This window comes from Equus przewalskii, chromosome 1 (genome assembly GCF_037783145.1).
Source record: "Equus przewalskii isolate Varuska chromosome 1, EquPr2, whole genome shotgun sequence".
NCBI classification, from domain to species: Eukaryota; Metazoa; Chordata; class Mammalia; order Perissodactyla; family Equidae; genus Equus; species Equus przewalskii.
Genome location: NC_091831.1, coordinates 178524259 through 178534565, shown reverse-complemented (window position 1 = coordinate 178534565; position 10307 = coordinate 178524259). Strand labels below are relative to the sequence as shown.

At 37.0% G+C, this 10307-nt stretch overlaps 1 pseudogene; it reads left to right on the top strand.

Annotated features, from left to right (window-relative positions):
• Nucleotides 1-7928: 7928 nt before the first annotated feature.
• Nucleotides 7929-9247, top strand: LOC103558249 (zinc finger and SCAN domain-containing protein 4-like; annotated as a pseudogene).
• The last annotated feature ends 1060 nt before the right edge of the window (nt 9248-10307 follow it).

The window sequence follows — 10307 nt, the reverse complement described above, 5'->3', positions numbered from 1 at the left end:
AGTTTGTTTATTCATACAGTTACTGAAGAGTATTTTGGTTGCTTTCAAATTTTTGCAGTTATGAATAAGGCTGCTAGAAACCTCTGTATGCAGGTGTTTGTGTGGATGTAAGTTTTCAACTGTTTTGGGTAAATACCAAGGAACAAAACCGCTGACTCCCTTGGTCAGTGTATGTTTAATTTTGTAGGAGACTGCTAAAGTGTTTTTCAGAATGGCTGTGCTATTTTGCTTTCCCACCAGCAATGTATGAGAGCTCCTGGTGTGCCACATCCTCGTCAGCATCTGATGTCGTCAGTGTTCTGGATTTTGGCTGCTTTGATACGTGTAGTGGTGTCTTGTTTTTAATTCGTGTTATCAGGATGACGTGATGCAGAGCATCTTGTCATGCACTTATTTACCATCTGTACATCTTCTCTGGTGAAGTGTCGATTAAGATTTTAGGCCCATTTTTTAATTGGGTTGTTTGTTTTCTTTTTTAAAAATAAAAAATTGTATATATTTAGGGAGAACAATGTGATATTTTGATATACAGAGTGACATGATTACTACAGTCAAGCTAATTAACATGTCCTTCTCCTCACATAGTAGCCGTTTTTTGTTTTGTGAGAAGAGCACCTGCAATCTACTCTTTTAGCAAATTTCCAGTATATGATACAGTGTTATTAACTACAGTCATCATGATGTATGTTAGATCTCTAGACTTATTCATCCTACATAATGGCAACTCTGTGCCCTTTAATCAACACCTCCCGATTTTGCCCACCTCCCTGCCCCTAATAACCACTATTCTACTCTGTGGTTTTCTAAATTTGACTTTGTTAGATTCTGCATATAGGTGAGCTCATGCAGTATTTTTCTTAATGTAACTGGCTTATTTCACTTAGGATAATATCCTCCAGCTTCATTCATGTTGTCGCAAATGGCAAGGTATCCTTTTTTAAGGCTGAATAATATCCCTGTGTGTGTGTGTGTGTAATCACAGTTTCTTTATCCATTCATCCATCAACAGATACTTAGGATGTTCATATCTTTGTTATTGTGAATAATGCTTCAATGAACATAATCGGCTTATTTTCTTATTTTTGAGTTTTAAGAGTTCCTTGTATATTTTGGATAACAGTCTTTTATCAGATGTGTCTTGCAAATATATTCTCCTAATCTGTGGCTTGTCTTTTCATTCTCTTGATATCATCATTTGCAAAACAGAAGTTTTTAATTTTAATCAAATACAGCTTATCAATTATTTCTTCCATGGATCATACCTTTGCTGTTGTATCTATAAAGGCATACTCCACCAAGGTCGTCTGGGTTTTCTCCTATGTTATCTTCTAGGAGTTTTATAGTTTTGCATGTTACGTTTAGGTCTATGATACATTTCACGTTAATTTTTGTTAAGAGTGTAAGACCTGTGTCTAGATTCATTTAAATCCCATTTGGTCATTGTGTATAATTCTTTTTATACATTATCGAATTTGATTTGCTAACATTTTGTTGAGAAATTTGTATCTATGTTCATGAAAGATATAGGTCTATAGTTTTCTTTTCTTGTAATATCATTGTCTGGTTTAGGTATTAAAGTAATGCTGGTCTCATAGGAAGAGTAAGGAAATATTCCTTCTGCTTCTATCTTCTGGAGGAGATTATAGAGAACTGGTATAATTTCTTCTTTAAATGTCTGGCAGAATTCACCAGTAAACTCATCAGGGCCTGGTGCTTTCTGCTTTAGAATGTTACTAATTGTTGATTCAATTTGTTTGATAGAGATAAACCTATACAGATTGTCTGGTTCTTCTTGTGTGAGTTTTGGCAGACTGTGTCTTTCCAAAAATTGGTCTCTGTCTCCTAGGTTATCAAATTTGTGGGCATAGAGCTGTTCATAGTATTTCTTTATTACCCTTTTAATGTCCACAGGATCTGCAGTGATGTCCTCTCTTTCATTACTCATATTAGTAATTTGTGTCCTTTCCCTTTTTTTTTCTAACTTATCCTGGCTAGAGGCTTATAGATTTTGCTGATCTTTTCAAAGATCCAACTTTTGGTCTTGTTGATTTTTTCTCTATCGATTTCCTGTTTTCAATTTCATTGATTTCTGCTCAAATTTAAGTTCACCTAATCTTTATTCTTTCACTTAGAAAATATTTATTAAATTTTAGCATATGCTTGATACTCCTTCAAGCTCCTGGAAATTAGCAATGAACCAAAACAGACAAAATCCCATAGCAAAATGGTATATGTGATGTTCCCGCTAGAGAAAGGAGCATGACATAGGATGTAGATCTTATAGATGTTATAAGGAATAGCTTTTTGACTCAGAGTAATGTTTATTTTTAGATAGATTTTAACTTATTGATGTGGTAGTGATGAAAGGGAAAATGTAGATTTGTAGAGATCATTTATGAAGTCATTCAGTAGTCCAGATGAGACTTGAATTAGGTCACTTGAATTACATTTGTGGTGGTAGAATTGGAGAACTGTATTGATTTAAGAAGGCTTTATTGGTGCAATCAAGAGGTTCTTATGATGGATCGAGGTAGAGATACATGAAGGTCAAGTATGTTGTGTCGAGTATGATACTGAGGTTATTTTTTAGCTTATGGAGTAGATGTATCATATTCAGAAATAGGAATGACTCACTCATACTAAATAGTATCACTTAAAACAGTGCAAGTACTCCAAGTAAGTCTCTTTTTTGGTATCAGCACTTTCTTTGTTTTTAAACATACCAAGCACGACCTGTCATTTGCCAACTCAAAAATGTGAGTTCAAATATCTCATTTTAGGCATTATGCAAGATCCCTGCAAAGCAAAGGCGTGGTATCTCTCTATCCATTATGAAATATTCATAGAGACAAGTGCATCAAATATATGCTTTATTCATGAGGAAACTGAAGCATTAATAAATTTTATGTCCTCTAGAAATTTAACACTACTACAATTTGAATAATAATTAATTGCTTTACTTTCTCACCTTTTGGTATTTCGGAATATTGAGTAACACCTTAATTTCAAGATGCTCAACGGTAATAATACACTTAGTAATATAACCTGAATTTCTTCACATTTGCTGTGTTAGGTTGACATCTATATAATGTTTTTTATCCATATTTTTCAAAACCAAATGAGTATACTTCTTAACCTACTCATAAAATATATTGAGTTATCTACTCATAAACTATCTAATAACTAATAAGTATATTAGTGACATATTAGTCAAATTCTTTTTGCAGACATACCTTAGCTCACTGTATATCAAGGGTATGTGCCCTATACTTCTGTATAGCAGTCTTTAAAAAAGTATCAAATTGAGAGTTGCCATAAAAACTTGATTTAGTGGATCAATTTTAAGTCTGATATCTAAAACTCAACTCATTATGTGGTCAACCTTTCCTTTATCTGATAACAAGATTGAAATAAAAATTCTCTTAAGAACATTTAAGTGTACATCAAATTTCCTACACGTGTTTTTGAATATTTCTACAATAGTATACAGAAAAGGTAAGGTTTATATTAAGGAGAAAATAAATATTTTCTACATCCTTAAATGTGTTGAAAACCATTATACCATGATAAAAACCAATTCAAATAAAAATTGATTCTGTGATCAACTTCTAAGGGATAACTTTTATCAGTTTAATATATCCATTGAATAACAACCAAAACTCTGCTTTGGAGACCAAAATGCAAAATTTACCTCTGCTTTTTTCTCTTCCAATTCTCCCTCTTTGTTGTCAAATGATATTGATTTGAAATAGCAAAGTTTTGTTAAATTTGGGGGCTGATATGTTGGGCTGAGTTTTTTCTGTGAGCATCATTCATGGCATAGATTCTGTAAGACATGAATTTTGAGTGGTACTTTTCAGACTGATAAGAAGTATTTGGCCACTCACGTGGCTAACCCTACTTGTGAGCAGCATAATGCATTTTTTAGGTGACTGGAAAGATTTAAGAGTGCAGTTAGAAACACTTATAGACATCGAACCAAAGAGTGGCCTCTCAGACATGTTTTGACCTACTTCTAAACAAGAAATCACATGAAAATCTGGTGATTATTGGGATAATGGAATTCAAACTCTGAGAACTCCTAATCAGTCTACCACTGTAATTATTAGTGTTTGTTATCAAATACAGTTCATATAATCATTACTTCTTAGGATCAGAATCATTAGAGAATATAAGATAGTGTATTTTAAAGCTTTTTAGTGACCATTTTCTAACCTTTGTCCTAATAGTATAAGATACCAGATTTGATTTATTAATGATATTAATTCAATATAAATTTCCTCTGGATGATATTTCTTTCACGGTCAGAACAAAAACTACGCTTCTCAGACAATTGAATTTCTTTTTAATTCTTCCTTTCATCTCACCTCACGTGTCAAAGTTAAACTGGAGATACCCCGTATCGTGTTCTGGCGTCATCTCTCTGCTCAAAGCAGATTCTGATTATCCCTGTGGTTAGGTTCCTGTTGTTGCCGTGCACATCCTGCTCATTCTGCTGATTTCTTTAGACACGTTCCCTCAAACAGAAAGAACGCGTCTTCTGCATCTCCACATCTTTAAGGAATGTCTTTATATTTTCCTATAAGCTTGTTTTAAAAGAGGATTTCTTGTCCACTTTTGAATCTTTTAAATATAATTTAACATACAGTTAAAAAATTTTTAAAAAAACAGAGATATATGGTGCTTTTTGCCATGATCCTGAAATGACTGTATAACACATATAGGACACAGTGAGGTGTATTGTCAAACAGCAAAGAATGTTAAATAGGTAAACACCAAGATTCACGTGATGCAACACTGTCATGAATGCACATAAAAGAGGAAAATATACTGTTTAATGTTGCAAACTAATAAGAAATGCATATCTCAGTCCAATGAAATTTGCAAATAACATCGACAATCATGAATTGGATCACAGGTCATAAATTAATGAATTATTTACAAATTCCAACTGAATAACAATGTAGAAACTATTTCCTACAGATTGGTGGTCTTTGCAAAAATTGCAATAAACTATGTCTTTAGGCCAGTTTCCTGGGCATAGACTCTGAAATGAAGATTAGCTTGCAGGAAGTTGGGTTCCTGTCAGTTTCGAAACTTGTGCTATAGACTGAAAGGTTGTGTGCCCCTCAAATTCATGTGTTAAAATTCTAACCCTCAAGGTGATGGTTTTAGGAGGTGGGGCCTTTTAGAGTGGATTATGTCCTGAAGGGAGAGCCCTCATTATTGGGATTAGGCTTTATAAAAGAGATCTCAGAGACTCCCTCTCCCCTTCTGCCATGTGAGGATAGGCAAGAAGAGGGTCGTCTGTGTCCCAGGAATCGTGCCTTCACCTGACACCAAATTTGCTGCCACCTTCATCCTGGACTTCCCAGCCCCCAGAGCTGTAAGAAATAAATTTCCATTGTTCGTAAACCACTCGGTCTATGATGCTTGTTATAGCAACCAGAGTGGATTAAAACCAACTGTGAGGGACGAATGAAGGAAGAGGATCTGGTACAAGAACCACAATGTCATGGGAGTTCTGCAGCTATGTGGCCCAGGAGTTGTGAATTGAAACAAGAGGGCTGGGGCTTTCTACCGGTGCATAGATCAGGAACTGGGAAGGGTATCAAGTGGAGGTGAAGCAGCTTCCTCGGGCTGATGGCAGTTCTAGGGGAGGGAGTCAGCTGTGAACTGGCAGCAGGTGACACTCCTAGCAATTGAAGGAAAAGGGGATTTAATCTGCAGTGGTGGGGCATCCAGGCAGCACACTGGCATTCCCTACTGACCAATAACCCAACTGATCCTGGTGATGCTCAGGACTTTAATACACTTTTCTAATTGTCGTAAAAAGGTAATGGACATTTTTGAAGCCAACAAATATTGAAAGGTGATGCTTTGAACAATACAGTAATACAGTGAAATGAAACCATTTAAATTTCCCCAAAGAGGTGAATATAAAAGTAAATTATGCAGTGATAAAATATAAGACTCACATTCTAAATTCAGTAGGTGTTTAAGGGCACAAACTTGTAACAAGTGGTAAACAAGCTATAGAGAGCTAATGCACAGTATAATGAATAGAGTCAGTAATCCTGTACTATAATGATGTAATAGGATAAGTATCATTTCAAAAGCAATCATAATACAATATATAAATGCATCAAAGTAACAGCCGTGCTCCTTAAATTTACCAATTGTTACATGTCATATTTATTAAATGAAAAACAAAATTAAAAAGAAACAGTAACATATGCCAAAGTATTAACAGTAATAATTTCTTATTTTAGGTACTTTTTGGAGTAAAGGTCTTTACACTTTATCTTTCAATTTTTTGTCAATGAGCATGTATTATTTTATTAAACAGGTGATTTTAAAAATTAATCAATAATGACTTTGTGGAATTGCTGAGTATATATAAAGTCTCAGAATAGAGATGTAGAAATCATGACATTATTCAAGGCTGGACTTCAGTGTCATCAAGGACAGGCCCATGGTAGGTTCTTCCAGAAGATTTTTGAAAGCCTTGGATTTCTTGGCATTGGTGACTCTGTCCGTGGGCATTCTGTTGTTTTTTTTACTGTGGTTGTTTTGCCCCACAGGTTGCATAATGTTTCTGCTGAATTAAGACCACACTATCCTGTAAAGCAGTATACTACTATATATATAACTTTTGTTGATAGCAGTTATTTTTCAACTTTATGTTGCATTTCATTGCATCCTTGAGGAATCTATCCAGATCTCTTTGAGGCATTTTGTTGTTTTACTCTTTCAAATCACATGTCCAACAGGAACAGATAATCACAATATTATGTAGAAGTTTACCCTACTCACACTCTTGAATTTTTCTTGCCTGAGTACAGCAAGATTTAGCAACTTTTCTAGAAAAAGTAAGGCATAGAAAGCTTTGGGATATGTGAGGCATTTTCAGAAGAAGGGCATTGGGAGGGAGAGAAGAGAGCACAAACGGCAAGAGATGGAGAAAGGGAAGGAAAGTAGAATGGTGGGGAAAATAGAAAAATGCCTTCCAGCTGGTACATCTGTCTTCATTCCTTAGCATCAGAAATAGCACGCATACACCTTATTGCCCTTGGCCGCAGGGCTAGCACTGTTTCCTAGAGGTGCAGAGGAAAGCTGTGCTCCTGTAATTTCAGCACAAGGGCGTCTGTGCTCTAAACCTACCTCTTAATAAGATAAATGGTCCATTTTAGGTATCTGACATTTAAACACTGTGCTTTTGTATTAGCTGCACTTTTGTGTGGTAAATTCTCTAGGCTGCAACCCAAATAATGATATGTGAGTGTGTATGTGAAATAATTGTTCCTTGATTGTGCTGTGCCTGGCTCAAAGCAAATGGTGAAATGTTTATCAGCCCTGGGCTTGTCTCTTGTTATTAGAACATAGTATTTATGAAAAGTCACCAGTGCATCTTATCTTTCTTTAAAGGTTTTTCTTATCAGCTTCTTATCTACCAGAATCATGAAGTAAATGCCATATTTTATGAAATAACTTAGTATATCTAAATAATATCTACTCTTACGTAGTATTTATTATTTTCAGTGTCATAGGTGGATAATACAGGCAACTAGTTCCTCCATAGTAAGAGAGAGAAATGGGATTTATATACTGTATGCAAAAAGAAAAAGTTATAAAATATCTATAGGGAAAGACAGACTCATGAGAGAAAAGTTAATATAACCTTAAAATGTCAAATCTTCATAATTTTTAAAAATTCCACATATTAAAAAAAATTACTAGAGATGAACTCAGTGCAGAAAGCCAGTCACACAGAAGCTCAGGCTTCGGCCCAGGTTTACCTGGTTTGAGGTTCATTCAAGGAGGTTGCAGTTTTTAAGCATCCACTAATGTTGAAACAGATCCCCAGAGAAACAAGTCAGCAGAGACTGAATCCCTGAAGTTGAGTCTCTCTGAGAATTCTTTTAAGAATGGCTTTAGATCTCAGAATCTCATTTCAAGGTGAACCATCCAGGAATGATCCTGGGTCAGAAAATCATGAGTTTAGATCCAGCCAAGGACCTGCTGTCCAGGAGGGAGAGGGGATCTCTGAGTTCCCGAGCACTGAACACAGCTTATTTCAAAACGGCGAGAACTCATGTGCAAGGCAGGAACTGCAAAGACTCTGTAAGTTATTTCACTCCTGGCTACAGCCAGAAAAACCCAACAAGGATGAAATGATTCCTCGTTTGGTCCTGGAGCAATTTATGATCAATGGCTCCTGCAGTGATGGGTCCATGTTGAAAGAGAAATGGGAATCAAGTGGCAGAAACATGGAGAAATTCATGGAAGATCTGACCAATGATGGCATGAAGCCACCTGGCTTAGTCCACATCTGCGTGCAGGGGCAGGAAGCTCTCTTTTCTGAGAATATGCTCTTAAGATAAGTCATTGTTCACCTCACGAAACAGTTGTCAACAGGAGCCCCAACTGGAGAGAACATGGGGACCCCTTTCTGGGCTCCCAAAGATCCTTCCCTGGAGACAGAACAAGGAGATGATGATAAAGAAAATGGTGGCAACATTTCTTTGAAAACTTGTCAAGCAAATGACAGTATGACTAGTCAAGACAATCAAATACCTTCCCTACTCATCATCCAGGAAGATAACTGTCCTGGGCCTGGAGAGGGAGGTGTTTCTTTGGAAAATCCACTCAGCTCCAGAAGAGCAGGTCTAGGCACCTGCAGGTCCCAGGAAGGGTCCCTGAAAAGACCCCCTTATAAAGATGTCCTTATGGAGATGGGACCAGGGTTTCTCTCTCGGCCAGACCAGGTTACCCCGAGCGTGTTCCTACCCATCAGAGCATTGAGGGAAACTCAGCGTGTGGGGGACACCAAGAAAGATCCCAGGGAGCCCCCAAATCATACAAATGTGAGAAGTGTCCCAGGATCTTTAGGTATCTGTCTCAGTTGAAAGCCCATCAAAGAAGATACAATAATGAGAGGACGTTTATTTGTGGCCAGTGTGACAAAGGCTATTTCCAGGCATCAGACCTACTCATACATCTGAAGATTCACAGAGGAGAGAAAGCTTTCAGGTGCAGCATGTGTGAAATGTCCTTCAGCCACAAAACCAACCTTCGGGCTCATGAGAGAATCCGCACAGGAGAGAAGCCCTGTCTGTGTTCCCTTTGCCAGAGAAGCTACCGCCAGTCACCCACCCACCACCGCCACCTGAGGACTCACCAGAAAATTGCCTTCAAATGTGTTCTCTCCACACCAGATGCTTCCCTGGGTACAGCCCCAATGTAATGTATATGAATCTGTACAAGTACGTATATTTCCTAGTACTTCTGTATTTAGAACACATCTTATAATTTCCATTTCTTGTCTCACTCCATTAAAGTGTAAGCTAAATGAAGGCAGGGAATGTCTCAGTTTTGTTCACTAAAGTATCTCAGGTGCCTAGAAAAGTGGCTGACACGTTTCAAATGACCAATAAATATTTGTTGAATAAATGAAAAAAAAATTACTAGATTCTCTTGAATATAGATAGTATTCTTAATGGTGTTCAAATAGCTTATATTTTATTCCACTGGTGAATATGCCTTGTCGTAGAACCTCAGAAGGAAGGTTATTCTTAATGTCCTCTGTGTATAAAGTTAGATTTTAGTAAAAGTTTCAAAGTGAACTAGTGAACCTCGAAGGCAAGTCTACGAATCATACTGAGCTGGAACAATCATTGATGTCCGTAATGATCTTGAGAGAAGCGATTTAATACAGCGTTAACACAGACTCGAGCATGAGTTTCTTGCTTGTGCTTTTACTTACACAAGACATCTCGATATGTGGGGATTGGGGGTCACACCACGCAGGAAGAAGCTCTCCCCTGGGATGTGATGGTGGTATCACTCACTAGTCGTTATTCAAGAATGTATAAGGAAAAAGAGATGAAACAGTTAAGGAGTTTAATATTTGCTTTATACACGATCTGAATCAATCAACACGCCAATCCCTGATGATTTTGGTCCCCCTTGCCACGCTGGCTTCACAGAACAGTGATCGCCCAGCCTGGACGTTTCACTCCACTATGAATAGCTTGAATTCAACCAAAGATTAATCTGTGCAATTTGTGCAGTAATGGAAGTGTCAATTTGGCTGTTCTTTTGATTCCAGTTCAATTTTGCTGTTTTCCCCCACTTTTTTCCTCTCTCCTGCACTCTATTCTTCTAAACTAAGAGCTACTCCTCTAAGATGCAGATGAAAAATGGAGATAGACAAAGAGCAGAGTTGAAGAAAATGCAAATGCACACTGTGAAGACGTGAACGTGTGTAGGTTATCCAATAAAATAGTATGGAATGGCCAAGGGAA